Source organism: Etheostoma spectabile, chromosome 2 (assembly GCF_008692095.1).
Source record: "Etheostoma spectabile isolate EspeVRDwgs_2016 chromosome 2, UIUC_Espe_1.0, whole genome shotgun sequence".
Lineage (NCBI taxonomy): Eukaryota > Metazoa > Chordata > Actinopteri > Perciformes > Percidae > Etheostoma > Etheostoma spectabile.
The window spans coordinates 3,224,160-3,237,773 of record NC_045734.1 but is presented as its reverse complement, the minus strand read 5'-3'; the positions used below and the strand labels follow the sequence as shown (position 1 = coordinate 3,237,773).

Sequence of the window (13,614 nt, the reverse complement as noted above, 5' to 3'; positions counted from 1 at the left end):
TCTTTCAAATACATCTCCAATATTTACCCGGGTTTGTTACGTCTCTGGTCACGCAACTGGAACGAAAATTACAAAAGGAGAAAATTCTGGAATTAGCACTGTTATCAGAAAAGATAGCATTTCAACTTTGCATGTTTCCTAATATCTGATGATGCATTGAGGTCATTTTTGGATTTATTACAGTAAATAAATTACATATTGGACCTTTAAGTTTAAAAAGTAATGGTCTGGTATTAAATGTAGTTGGGTATTAGAAGTAAAAGTAAAACCTTCCACATCAAATTCAAATGCTGACATCAACAAACAGAAAAACAGAATAATATTTTTTTTGTGAGGTAGATTCTTTCACTCCAACATATATATACATGTCTTGCAAACACAGGGCCGCAGGGTTTCAACGGTATCTTCATCACCACCCCCGTTCACCACTGTTGTCGGGGTGGTCATCGTCTGTTACCATGGCAGCAGAGCCTGCAGCAGGTGCTTCCATGACGCTATCCATTTTTGTGCTTCCGCCGCCTCTTCTTCAGTTTTGCCGCTTGGCAACAAACAAGCGTTATGTCACCAACCTAGATTACATTAACTAGTAATCTAGGACCAATGATTCGCTAAGATGAATTTTTGCAATCTAACAAATTTCTTCTGATTTTGTTTTGTGGTAACGAGTAACGAAGATGCTTAGGGGACATGCAAGGGAGTAAAAGTTTCCAGAACTATAAATAATGAAGTAAAGTACTTAAACATGAATATTCTACCTACTTGTAACTAAGTATTTGTACTTTGTTACATGACAACACTGGGTGAGGGACACAATCCAGATGTCAAGCAGCGATCCTGGAAATGTACTTCTGTTGATCCAGACATCAAAACACAACAAAACGCCTTATTAGATATGTAAAGGAACTATGATTGACAAAACTGCAAATGACTTTATACAATTCTGTTACACCACATCTACATATGGCTTCAACACAGTTACTCTTTTAGATCACACCATGGAATAATAAACCTATAAGGGCCTAAATATCATTGCAACAAATTATATGAAGAGTGAGAGCTTTACTTATTGTATTGTGTATTGAGCACTGTATACCGTGGGTTTCAGATAGCGCTGCACTTCAGTTTCACCTGGACACCTGTTTCAGCACTAAAACTTTCCAAATAAGACTTTTGGATAGGTGAAGACATTCATTACTTGTTTTGTTTTGTGGAGAATTACTGTCAAGTTTGAATGTTTCTTTCATTTAACAGCAGTAGCTAGCAATTTTCTCCTGCTGTATAATGTTGAAGACACGCTGCTGTACAGGTATTTAGAACTGACTCACATATTGCTCCTGTCAGTTATGCTTGTGTTTTATGTTGCTGGAGCCAAATATGCCTGAGAGGTCTTTGTGTGCTTTCTGAGGAATGTACTGTATGGGCATATGGATGTCATAGATACTGAACATACTGTGTACAATGAGTGCATAGACAGAGATGCAAATACACACTAGGACACATGTACACACACACTCAAACACACACACACAAAGGTAGCATTTTGGAGCGCAGGTTTATACCCCTGACGATGAAAGACTTAGTTGATTAAGGCTTTTAAGTTCAGAGCCAAGATTTGATGTTAATGGATGGTGGTGATAGAAGGTGAGCGATCCTCTTTTTTAAGGAAACTCTTTCGTTTTTTTTTTCTTCTTTTAGATATGACAACATTTTACACACTAACTAATGATCTGATACTAGAAGAGAGTCCAGTTAAGCAAACGACATGTGCGGTCAAACAATAAGACTATTTTCTTGGGCTGGTTTTAGCAAGCATCCATCCATCCATCCATCTTCATCCGCTTATCCGGTATCGGGTCGCGGGGGCACGCAGCTCCAGTGGGGACCCCAAACTTCCCTTTCGACGCCACATCAACCAGCTCCGACTGGGGGATCCGAGGCGTTCCCAGGCCGGTTGGAGATATAATCTCTCCACCTAGTCCTGGGTCTTCCGAGGCCTCTCCAGCGGACGTGCCTGAACACCTCCCTAGGGAGGCGCCCAGGAGGCATCCTTACCAGATGCCCGAACCACCTCAACTGGCTCCTTTCGACGCGAAGGAGCAGTGGCTCTACTCCGAGCTCCTCTCGGATGACTGAGCTTCTCACCTATCTCTAAGGAGGACGCCAGCCACTCCTGAGGAAACCCATTTCGGCCGCTTGTACCCTGGATTTTTTTTCGGTCATGACCAGCCTTCATGACCATGGTGAGGGTAGGAACGAAAATTGCCGGTAGATCGAGAGCTTTGCCTTCTGGCAGCTCTTTTCGTCACAACGGTGCGATAAATGGAATGTAATACCGCACCTGCTGCTCGATTCTCGACCAATCTCACGCTCCATAGTCCCCTCACTCGCGAACAAGACCCCAAGGTACTTAAACTCTTCACTTGGGTAAGGACTCATCCCACCGAGAAAGCACTCCATCGGTTTCCCTGCTGAGAACCATGCCTCAGATTTAGAGGGTGACTCCTCATCCCAGCCGCTCACATCGGCTGCGAACCGATCCAGTGAGTGCTGAAGGTCACGAACGACTGATGCCATCAGGACATCACTCTGCAAGCAGAACTGCACACGAACCTACGCGACAGAACGCCTCGATATCTGTCCATAAATATTACAAACAGGATTGGTGACAAAGCGCAGCCCTGGCGGAGGCCCACCCTCATGGAACGAGTCCGACTTACTGCCGAGAACCCGGACACAGCTCTCGCTTTGGTCATACAGAGATTGGATGGCCTAAGAAGGGACCCCCCACCCATATTCCCGCAGCACCTCCCACAATTTCTCCCGGGGGACCGGTCATACGCCTTCTCCAGATCCACAAAACACATGTAGACGGTGGGCATACTCCCAGGCCCCCTCCAATCCTTGCGAGAGTAAAGATCTGATCCGTTGTTCCACGACCAGGACGGAATCCGCATTGTTCCTCTTCAATGAGGTTCGACTTCGGCCGAACCTCCTTTCAGCACTTGGAGTAGACTTTACCAGGGAGGCTGAGGAGTGTGATACCCCTGTAATTGGCACACCACCTCTGGTCCCCCTTTTTGAAGAGGGGAACCACCACCCCGTCTGCCACTCCTTAGGCACCGTCCCAGACTTCCACGCATGTGTGAAGAGGGTGTCAACCAAGACAGCCCCTCCACACCCAGAGCTTTCAGCATTTCTGGACGGATCTCATCAATCCTGGGGCTTTGCCGCGTGGGGTTGTTTGAAACCTCAGCGACTTCCACCAGGGAAATTGACGACAATCCCCCATCATCCTCCAGCTCTGCCTCCACAAAGAGGGCGTTCAGCTGGTTAGGAGTTCCTCAAAGTGCTCCTTCCCACGCCCTATTACCTCTCTGTGAGGTCAACAAGGTCCCACCCTTGCGACCGGATATTCCGGCACCTGGTTGACGAGGGGGGCCGAAACGTCCTTCTCGAGATTTTCTCCCGAATTCTCACACCCCGCTGCTTTGCCTCTGTCACAGCAGAGGCGTCAGCCCTTCGGGCCGTCGGTACCCTGCAACTGCCCGGAGTCCTCCGAGACAACATATCCCGGAAAGACTCCTTTTCATGTGGACGGCTTCCCTGACCACCGGTGTCACCCAGGGTGTCGTGGGTTACCGCCCCTTGAGGCACCTAAAACCCCAAGACCACAGCTCGCCGCCGCAGCTTTAGCAATGGAAGCTTTGAACATGTCACTCAGGTTCAATGCCCCACACTCCACAGGGATGCACGAAAAGCTCCGCCGGAGGTGTGAGTGAAAGTCCGTCGGACAGGGGCCTCCTCCAGACGTTCGCAGTTTACCCGCACTACCCGTTTGGGCTTACCAGGTGTCCAGAGTCTTCCCCCCTGACCACTCACACAGATGTGATCAGTTGACAGCTTGCCCCTCTTTCAACCGAGTGTCCAAAACATACGGTAGATCAGATGAAACGATTAAAAATCGATCATTGACCTTGGCCTAGGTGGTCTCGGTACCAAGTACACTATGAGCATCCTATGTTCGAACATGGTGTTTGTGATGGACAATCCATGACTAGCACGAGAGTCCAAACAGACAACCACTCTGGTTTAGATCAGGGAGGCCGTTCCTCCAATCACGCCTCTCCAAGTATCTCCATCATTGCCCACGTGTGCATTGAAGTCCCCCAGCAGAATATGGAGTCCCTACTGGAGCCCCATACAGGACTCCATTCAAGGTCTCCAAGAAGGCGAATACTCCGAACTCTGTTTGGTGCATATGCACAAACAACAGTCAGAGTTTTCCCCCACCACCGCAGCGTAGGAGGCGACCCTTCGTCCACCGGGGTAAACTCAACAGCAGCGGCGCTCAGCCGGGGGCTTGTGGTATCCCCACCCCGCCCGGGCCTCACACCATGGGCAACTCCGAGTAGGACAGAGTCCAACCCCTATCCAGGAGAACGGTTCCAGAACCGAGACTGTGCGTAGAGGTAAGCCCCACCAGATCTAACCGGTAGCGCTCCACCTCCCGCACAAGTTCCGGCTCCTTCCCCCACAGAGAGGTGACATTCCACGTCCCCAGAGCCAGCCTCTGCCGCCCGGTTCTGGTCCGTCGAAGCCCCTGACCTTCGCTGCCACCCATATAGCAGCGCACCCGACCCCTTTGGATCCTCCCACAGGTGGTGGGCCCATGGGCTGGAGGGAGAGGTGCCACGTTGCTTTTTCGGGCTGTGCCCGACCGGGCTCCGTGGCAAACCCGGCCACCAGACGCTCGCTCACGAGCCCACCGTCTGGGCCTGGCTCCAGACGGGGGCCCCGGGCTTCCTCCGGGCGGGGTCTCTCTATCCCTTCCATGCTCAACCATCGAAGTCTTTGAACCATTCTTTGTCTGGCCCCTCCCCTGAGACCTCTTTGCCATGGGAGACCCTACCAGGAGCACAAAGCTCCAGACAATACAGCCCTCAGGTTCATAGGGACACACAAACCTCTCCACCACGATAAGGTGATGGTTCCCGGAGCAAGCAAGTTTTACTAAAAATCAGACGCATGCCTCAAGCACATGCAGCATACTTGTCGTAGTTCTTGTTGTTAAAACTTGACATCATGAGACCAAAATGCTCTGCATATGTGAGTTAAAGTCATTTTCTAGCATTTACAATTCATGGCAAGCCATAAAATATGTGACTAAAGTCAAAAGATGATAATGAAGCTATCAAAATGACTTCAGGTACATCATTTAAGATGAAAGCGCCGTCTGTAAAGCTTGGTCAAATTTCTGAAAGATGTTGTCCGTTGTTGACTCATTCAGTAATTAATTAGCAGGCAAGTCCCAATTAAGGACAGGATTTTGAAGAAGCACTATAAATTTCCATCGGCCACAAGGGGGCAGCGAAACAAGCTGTAAACACAAGATGGACATAAAGCTAACAATGATAATAATAATAATAATAATACATTAAAAATGTATTGCACTTTACATTTCAGCAATCTCAAAGTGCTACAGAGCATACAATACAAATTTGACCCATTTTCAAAAAGTTTCTATATCACACATTTGGGTTTTCTTTCAACCAAATTGTCAAAAAAAATAAGCTGGGTGGTTCACTACAACGCTTCTTCAAGTAAAGCAAAGGCTCAGTTCACTACTTTCATTGAATATTGGTGTTTTATTAAATGTTATAGTATTTGAACGTTGAAAAAAATTGTCCAACCTTTCGGGAAAAGCTTCAGAAACGCTGCAAAAAACAGCTACAAAAACATGTAAAAAAAATTTTGAAGAAAAAAAAATGACAAGAAAGGCCGGGAAAAGTGATAAATGGCAAAAAGAACATCTCAAATTCTGAAAAACCCAAAGGTTGCATGGTCGACAGGAAGACAACACAAGGGTTGAAGATTGGAAGATCAAGGTCAATGTATAGTCAAGAGGAAAACCTATAAAATACATTTAGTAAAAAGCTTTCTTGGAAAGATATGTTTTGAGGTTTTGTGTCTGTGGGGCCCTCAGGAGTTCAGGGAGGGCGTTCCACAGCCTCGGACCAGCAGACAAAAATTCCCCATCACCCATGCTGCGGAGCTTGGTTCTCGGGGCTTGGAGGGTGTTTGTGGTTGCAGACCGGAGGGTGCGTGAGGACGTCTGGGGGGTGAGGAGTTCCTGTAGGTAAAGGGGGACATGTCCGTGAAGGCATTGGTGGGAGAGGAGCGAGACCTTATATTCTATTCTGAGTGGGACAGGGAGCCAGTGAAGAGATTTCATGGGTTTTACATGTTAAACATTTTAGAAAACAAATGCCTATGTAAACCCTGAGCACCTTTTCTTTTTAGCTTTTCTGGGTCTCCAACAACTCCTCAGGGATATGTGTCCCTGTAGCTGCCACTAAGTTGACCAGCTACTAGACTAACATTGTTGGACTCACTTTTAGTGCTGAGAAGGTAGCTTTGAGTCAGTTTATCAGAGTTTTTTCCTTGGGAACCGCTGCCTGCTGTAGCTGGAAACAAGGTTGATGGGAGCCGATAGACTGAACCAAAACAGTGACGTTTTTGGCAAAACAAAACAATGACCTGATAAAACTGATAAAACTAAATTCCTTGAAAAGTGAGATACAACCTGGACACATTTTCCAGCCCCAAACCACATTTTCCCAACTACTGGATATGCGAGTTAGGCAGGAACCTCTCATTTTATTACATATTTTCAAGGGGCGTCATCAACGGCCGTAGACCAAAATTCCTCTGGAAGCAGTTACATTGACTTAGAACCACTCAGAGCAACGAAACATGTGACGTAGTGATGAGCGAAGACCAAATGTAAACAGACTACGGCGTGCAGAGATGAGCTGTGATGCTGAAGCATCAATATGTCTCTGAACAAGTGTTGCCATCACAATTTAACAATTGGACTACAACAGAAAGTTCCATATCAGCTGCAACCATCCAGGTTGTTTTAACCTAAAAAGAGCTCCTCCTTACTAAGCCAGGTTTATGCTCAGTGTAGTGTCCCTGACGCAAGGGTGCGCAAGCCAAAAAAATGGCATAATCACATCCATCCATCCATCCATTTATTTCCGTCCGCTTCTCCAGTAACGGGTTGCGGGGGCAGGTCCAGCAGGGGACCCCAAACTTCCCTTTCCAGATCCACATCAACCAGCTCTGACTGGGGGATCCCGAGGCGTTCCCAGGCCAGGTTGGAGATATATTCTCTCCACCTAGTCCTGGGTCTTCCCCGAGGCCTCCTCCCTATGGGCGTGCCTGGAACACCTCCCTAGTGAGGCTCACAGGAGGCATCCTTACCAGATGCCCAAACCACCTCAACTGGCTCCTTTCGACGCGAAGGAGCAGCGGCTCTACTCCGAGCTCCTCTCGGATGATAGAAATAGGGTGAGAAGCACAGTCATCCATGACGTGTAATCACATTTTGCGTAAAGCGCAAAGATTCCACAAGTTACAACATCTGGACCAGGTCGGCTGGAAACGTGTCTGAATGGAAGGGGGACAGGTGCATTTGGCAGATCAAATAAAACATGAGCTCACAGATTTTTCTGGTTCCCAAGCTACAAAATTTCAACTTTTGTAGTTTTTTTGTAGTAAGTAAAGCCCTCTGTTGGGACAATATTAATTATGTACTTCAAATTTATGAATACATACATACACTTTGGACTGTTTTCTCTGAGTTCATACCTGATATCCCCCCCCCCCCACCCCCCCCCCCCCCCCCCTGGGCCTTGCACATGTTGGTCTCATGATTAAACCGCCTTGTCTACATGCCCTTGAGAAGCTTTCTGCACTTTTCTTTGTTTACTCATCATCATCCGAATGTGACGTCATCGGCACTCTTGCATCCCTTTGTTGCGTTTTCCTGCATGCTTTAATTCACAGCCACAAAAGATAAGAGGAACCCACAGCATACCAGCCAGAGAGAAGAAGAAGAGTGGTGAAGAAAGAGCAACGCAAAGGCAAAATAAACAGATTTCAAAGCACTTCCATATAAAGGCATCAAACGTCCCATGCGATGAAACGACATGCCGCAGCTCGTTTTAATTGACACATTGACAACCTCATGATAAGAAGAGGGGAGTGGGGGGCAAGAAGGATGGAAGGAAAGAGGGAGGGAGGGAGAGCGGGGCGAAGGAATGAAAGAAAGATCAGCCTAAACTAACAACAATAAGGGAATGATAGATGGGCTTAATTTTGCCTGACAGACGGTGCTTTCATTAGATCGTGTGCCTTGAACTGTGCCTTGATTAATTATTAAATGAGGCGGCCTGCTCTTCGGCACTGGCCCTCATTTGATGCTCCCACAAATGTGTTTCTGCTGACAGATAGAGGTCCACTACTGGCCCCTGTTTACACATACCAAAATAGAACAGCAGGCAAGTCCCAATACCTTGTTACAGAGCATGACTGAAGCTTTGATGGTATTACAGCCGCCTTTTTTAGTTTTTTACGGTCCATTTTTGACCATACACAGAGATATTCTTCTTTGTCACTATGTTGATTAATTTGTGTTGTTGCACATATGGGGTGATCTGAAATCAGTCAACTTTTTCTTATTTATTTCCAACAGTAATCACTGTTTTTCACAAGGTGTAAAAGAACGTTTTAATCGAGGGCTATAGTATGTAAGGGGTTTAAAGACTCACCGATACCAATCTGTGTCTGTGTATTATCACAGACACAACTCCAGCAATCCATGGACCCCTGGGTTGATCCAAATAGACCACGTTACCAGTGGGAAAAAGTGTGTGGTCTTGAATGCAAACTTAACAGCAAACACATTTCCATAATGGTTGACTGGAGCTAGTTAAATACCTCATATAGTAGAGCACTAATGACTATATCCATTACATGTCGGAAGGAGGTATTTTCTCCACTGCATTTATACAACAGCTGTAGTGAGCTGCTTTGCAGATTAAGATTTTACACACACTATAGGCTACATGACCTATTTTTAGAATATAATGCATTAGATATTCATCTACCAAACAATATATGAAGTGAAACTCTCCTATGCTGAAAAACAACTCCATAGGTCATTCCTACAAGCAGCAATTATGACCCATTTTAATATGTATTGTTAGGTGGTGCCCTCTAGTGGCCATAGTATTTATGACAGGAGCAAAGCAGGGGGGGTAAGGACAGACCAGCTGGAAAGAAAAAGAAGGCTGAGGATTGTCAAGCACGATGTTAGGTAGGTTCTTCTGAGCTGCTGGATTAACAAATTAACTCCATTTAACCCCATCCACGATCTTTCCCTAACGGTAACTGAGTGGCTTTAGCCTGCACGTTTGAAAAATGACGCCAAGAGTCACCTGACCAAGCTTAGGTTTTTTTTTTACATGCTAAGAGCTAAGAGTGAGAATGTGTTGGTTAGTCCCCAGTTTTATATAATAATCTTATCATGTATTTATAGCTGCTCTAGCTTTTCCAACGTTTTAGACAGGAATATGGTAATAATACTGGTCCAAAATGACGTGAACTTGCTTTTTTTATATGTGCATTTAAATCTTCTACAAACCTAGGGAAATCACTGATACGTGTGGTAAAAGGGCGTTCAGTTCCTGATTTACAGCCACAAACTCATCCCATGTGATGCAGACATTACCAGCAGAGGCTGCTATGACTGTCACAGGCTGTGACTGGATGCATACAGTATTCCTGGAAACTGCTTTATGTCTTACAGTTCAAACGTTGTTGGGCACATGTGCTGTACCACAGCCGTGCAGAGATAAAGTAAGAGGGCGATTTATGAATGTCCATAAATAACATCCGACTGCCTGCGTTTTGACATGCTAATAAATGCTTCCTCCAAATCAATAAGACATGGGAAACACTAACCCAGCCCATCGTTCAACAAATCAAAACCTCATGATTCCCCCCCAAATGGTCACAGCCTTCTTTACGCGCTGAAATCCGTGCTCTTGGCTTTGATCTGACACGAGATTAGAGGAATAATGGTGAAATGTGCGTCGGACTTCCCTTTTTTTTCTCACCCTGGTCTTTTTGCTTTGGGAGCCCTCTGTTTTCAGCCTGCATCTTTTCAGCTCCACTTATTTGGTTTAGGCATATCTGGCATAGCTGTGGTCTTGTTAATACTCCCTCCAAACTCAGTGCATCTGGAGAAAGTTCCACACACCTCCTTAGTTGCATCAGACAACCAATGCATTCGATGTACATGCAGTACCAGAGGTGAGAGTGATACAAACCTATTCTACTTAAGTAAAAGTACTGTTACTGTGATGAACATTTACTTAAGTATAAGTAAAATGACCAGTATAAAGTAAAAAGTAGCTTGTTTAAAAATTTCTTTTTGATGGGAGTTGGAAGGGACATACTTTTTTACATTTAAACATATTTATTTATACTTAATATATTTATTTATTTATTAAATCTGAGTTTTTAGCGATCTGAAAAGGGAACAAAGGCAAAAAAAAGACTGATTCTTTGCCAAAACGATAATAGAGACCTTTTTTTTTTAATTTACTGTTTGCCATCAGTAACGGATTTAAAATGTAGCAAATGACAATACTTCAAACTAAACGCAACGTGAAGGCACAGATTTAAGAAACTACTTTAAAATGTAAAAGAACACAAAACAAACTACTTAATTCCAGTAAGGTGAGTAACTGGAATTAGTTACTTTTCACCTCTGTTCAGTACACTCCCAGGAGTGGATAAACAGATGACTAGTCTTGCATTGCCAGACCTTCCTCCACATTGCTGCGGAGGAGGGTCTGGTTAGTCCACACAGCATTCCATGAGGAGAAAAACGTGCTCTGGTTTATTGGCCTTTCTTTAACCCAATCACAATCGCCATGGGTGGCGCTAAGGGCCGGACGGAGCCACTGTGCCTCTGCTAAATAACCCTGGGGAAGGAACTTGTTTTGGTGGAGCGTGCTCACTCAAAAGTTGTTTTTCCATTACATGGTACCTGCTCGACTCACCTCTCCTCGACTCTACTCGCGTTTTTTGGTTTTCCATTACGAAAAAAAGTCCCTGGTTCCTGCTAACAGGTTCTTTTTTTTAGTACCACCTCACCTCCAAGCGAGCTGAGGCGATACCAGAAGGTGAAAACCTGCTGACTACTGATTGGTTGGAGAGAATCGTCACTAATCACTGCGGCATCAATGCTAGCAACAGACGGGGGGGGGGGGGGGGGGGGTCTGCAACAAAAAACGGGGGTGGGGTCCGAAAACAGACGGGAGGTGGGGTCCTGAACAACAGACGGGGGTGGGGTCCTGAACAACAGAAGGGGGTGGGGTCCTGTACACCCCCGCCGTGTTTAAATAGTTCAAACAGCGGTTTTTGTTGCTGCCTTCAGCTTCTTTTGAAACTAAGTTTGTCTTTTGGCAAACAGCCACATGCCAAGAATCAAAACCAACACACCTTTTACTTTCTGTGTGTGTGTCGCGTTAGGTCACGGCAGTGTCCTGCTAGGGCGACCAGCCACGGTTCGCCTCACTAACGAGGTGATACTAATCTGTAATGCGGCCGAGGCAAGCAAGTCGAGCTGAGTGGAGCAGGTACCATAAATGGAATAACGCCATTGGTCATGCACCAGAATTTACCCTGCAGAGATCTGAGGAGCAGTCAACCACGGTCCTCATAAATGAACAACTAACAACTCACTCAATTGTCTGGCGCCCGTTGTTCAGCTGATTTCAGGTCTGTGAGGACATCTACAGCCCATAAAACTCCAAATGTTGCCCAGTTGAGAGAAAAAAGGAGAAATCAGCAGATATAAACAAGTCTTCTCAGAATGAGAGGTAGTAGCATTCAGTTAAGCCTTTGATCCAGCCCTAACTAGATCGCTTTGACAAGTCCAATTTACGACTGTTTCTCCCCACAATGGCACATTGTGTGGAGAGCTGGAGATGATCTAATCGCTGCTGCCCTCAGAAGTCTGAGTGAGGAGATGAAGAGGAAACATAGTGGAAACATTGTCGTCCATCACGTTTGATGTAAAAACACATGACGGCTTCACCTTATCTGATTTTTTTCATTCCAAATTAGTAAATCCAAATGAAATGAAGCACATCAAACAAGATGATGGAGTCATTTAATTGCATTACACAACCACACTCCACTTCCTGCTGCAACCGTCCTCTCCGTCCGTCTGCACGGACATCGCGATGAATGATGGAACAATGCTCCTGCATGATGAGGCTTTGTTGAGCAGTTCACATGGGGTTTTTATCAGCCGTTCACTCCCTGTTTACACGGCTGCAAACACATATCTCACACACAAACACAAAAAGTGATTCGCACAGATTATCAAGCTTCAAATAAACCTGGTCGCCCAAAAGACAAATCAATGGCCCCTCCTCGTCAGCAATCCTGCAGAAAGTCCCTTGGCTCTGGTGCGAGTTCACAAGTCAGCTACGCACCTAAAGACAAAGCCGAGCACAGATGCGGACTTATGCCATCCACTATCTATGGCACTGAAAAAAACAAGGCTGATTCTGAAATGCCACCTCGTGACTTTTTGGAGGAGCTAATCTATTCTATTTAATGTAGTTCAGAGGGGCCCCGGCTCCGCGCTGAAGACACAAGGCAGGATTAGTCCTCATATAGCGGTGGCAAGATGAAAGCAGATAAACCACTTAGCCTGGTTCTTGGATGACTTTATATATTTATTTCCCTCAAGTCTCTTCTCCAACGTTTGAAAAGGGATTTAGCAGCAAAGACACTTAAGTCTCTGGAAGATAATCTTTCTTTTTTCCTCTTTTCAAATAAGTTGTGGATTTTGTTGTGTGCGCTGTTGAGTTTTATGAACTTTCGACTGTAGTTCAGGGAGGGTTGAGAGACAGAATTCTCCGTGCTAACTATGGCCTTTTTAATAATAACAAAAAACTTGTAAGCGTTGCTGTGTAACTGTCATGAGAGTTTCTCTGCAGCTCTATCAAAAACACTGTGTGATGCAAACTGCTTTGACATTTCCATGTATTTCATAGGTCACTTAGTGTGTTTTTCTTTCTGAATCACACCTCAAAATCACTGGTGGAAGAAGTATTCAGATACTTTACTTAAGTAAAAGTTTTGATAACACACTGTAAAAAACATGTCAGATTAGTATAGTGGAAAAAACTCAGTACCTCAAATTTGCATTTCAGTACAGCACTTGAGTTAGAACACCTTGCAGTAAATTCACGTGAATAATCCTTATAATTTGGATTCCCCTGACCCTAAAATGTGTCTGGCTGAGAGTCTGACCCGTGTGCTCTGCAGTATCTTCCCACTCCTCTATTGACTCTGCAGACCCTGCGCTCCGAGCCGAGCCCGTTGAGGGATGCCGACCCCGGGCTTTGGCCCCGGCACATCAAAGGCTCCTTATGGAGGATGTTAATATTTGCTCAGGTGCATCTCGCGGGTCTGCTTCGAGCATATAAATATATCAGAGGCCAAAGGGACGTCTGGTCACGCTGTCCCTGTGTGTGTGAGAACAGGGGAGGGGAGGGAATGACAGTGTGTGCTGTCACAAAACACACACATATACACACACACACACACACTCCTATACATAGACCCCTCCCCTCCTCTGGTCTACAGCCCATATTTGAACCCCCTCGTCTCACTCTTTGCTTTCTTCTCAATGGCCCTTTGACCTGGGGCTGGCCTTGAAGGGGGGTGGGGTCGGGGGGG

General features: G+C 45.7%; 1 long non-coding RNA gene across 1 annotated transcript in view; it reads left to right on the top strand.

Moving 5' to 3' along the window:
* Window positions 1–13,614, top strand: part of LOC116702102 (uncharacterized) — a 24,224-nt gene that overhangs the window by 2,210 nt on the left and 8,400 nt on the right. Inside the window, exon 2 of the long non-coding RNA XR_004335053.1 lies at window positions 7,897–7,906. This is a non-coding gene — a long non-coding RNA (uncharacterized LOC116702102). The remainder of the gene's footprint in view (window positions 1–7,896; window positions 7,907–13,614) is intronic.